Here is a 1,466-nt window from a genome sequence, read left to right as displayed (position 1 = left end):
GTGTCAATTCCAACAACAAAGAAATAATGAGAAGATTTGGAACCTCAGAAGACTTTTAGGAGCAAATAGTAGGCTCTTGTGAGAAAATGAATATACTTACTAGTAATGTTAATGCTCACCCACAGCTCTTCTGGGGGGATCTAAATTGAAAATATTTAACCATTGTTCTTTTAATTCTGTGTCAGAAAATTTTATCAGACTTCCTAGCTTAAATAAATCCATTGATTTTGTGTTTTGATCACTTTTTTCTTTTTTGGGGGGTGATATTTTGCCTTGGTGGTATTCAGGGTATGAGACAGTCTATTTCTTCTGTGTCATTCCAGTAATAGAGGTTTTTCTGTCTGGAGACCTAGCAGATCCTGAGTCTGATGACCTTGACTGGGAATCTCACTGCTCCAAAGCAAAACAACTCACTCTGCCTGAAGATATTTCTGGTCCCTACTCACAGGGAGCCTTACCTGTATTGGGGAGCTCAAGGCTCCAAGAGACAAAAAGAAGGCAACTCAACCTGCCTGTGACACTTCCTCTCTGACCCTGCACCAAAGTTAAGGGCTGCTAGCCCACCATGAAGGTACATGCCCTGTCTCTGGTCTTTTCCTTTAGCTGAGAGAGAATGTTCACTACTCCTGGGTAGTTCAACAGAAAAGAAACTGGAGGAAAACTCTCCCTCCTTCTGTTCCTTCCTCTCTGGACACACTGCAAAGTTCTCAGAGGCTAGGGAGCCTACTTGGAATGAAACTAATTGTACCTCTGCCTGGGGCTCCAGGGAAGATCCTCCTGGCTTGGGAGCCTACAGGAAAAAGAACTAGAGGAGAATTCTCCCTGTGTCTATTTCCCCCTCTCTGGTCCTGGTGCAATATTCCTTGTGGCTGTGGAGCCCAAAGGAAAGGGAATTTGCTCTGCCTTTGTCCCAGGTCTGGCTGGAGATCTGACCCTGTCTGAGAGCTCACCTGAGGGAAAACTCACCCTGCTTTTGCTCCTTCTTATCTGGTCCCACTGCAAAGTTATTTGTGGCTGGGGAGCCCACTGGGAACAGAACAAGCTCTGCATTTATGTCACGGACTTTTTCGGTCATGCTTAAGGTGTAAATCATTTTCCCCCTTTAATTAATATCTCTTTTGTCTTCATTCTCCTTCTTTTATCTGCTTACTTTTAAAGAACAGTTGATTAATTTTGGTTCTCTATGTTTTTTGTTCTTTTTGATAGTTGGGTTATATAATCATTTTATACAAAGTCATCCAAAGACTATAATAATTCAAATATAAATTATTGTTTTTGTTGTTAAGTGCCATCCTGTTGAGTAAGGCTATTATGTCAGATGGATATTGGCTGAAAGCAGGGAGTACCAGAGGAATGTCTACCTGTGCTTCATTGATTGTGCAAAGGCATTTGACTGTGTGGACCATAACAAACTGTGGCTGACTCTGAGAAGAATGGGAATCCCAGAACACTTGATCGTGCTAATG

Source organism: Elephantulus edwardii, unplaced genomic scaffold (genome assembly GCF_000299155.1).
Source record: "Elephantulus edwardii isolate Elephantulus edwardi_28Jun2011 unplaced genomic scaffold, EleEdw1.0 scaffold00312, whole genome shotgun sequence".
NCBI lineage: Eukaryota > Metazoa > Chordata > Mammalia > Macroscelidea > Macroscelididae > Elephantulus > Elephantulus edwardii.
The sequence above is the reverse complement of the archived record's forward strand: the minus strand, read 5'-3'. Positions refer to the sequence as shown.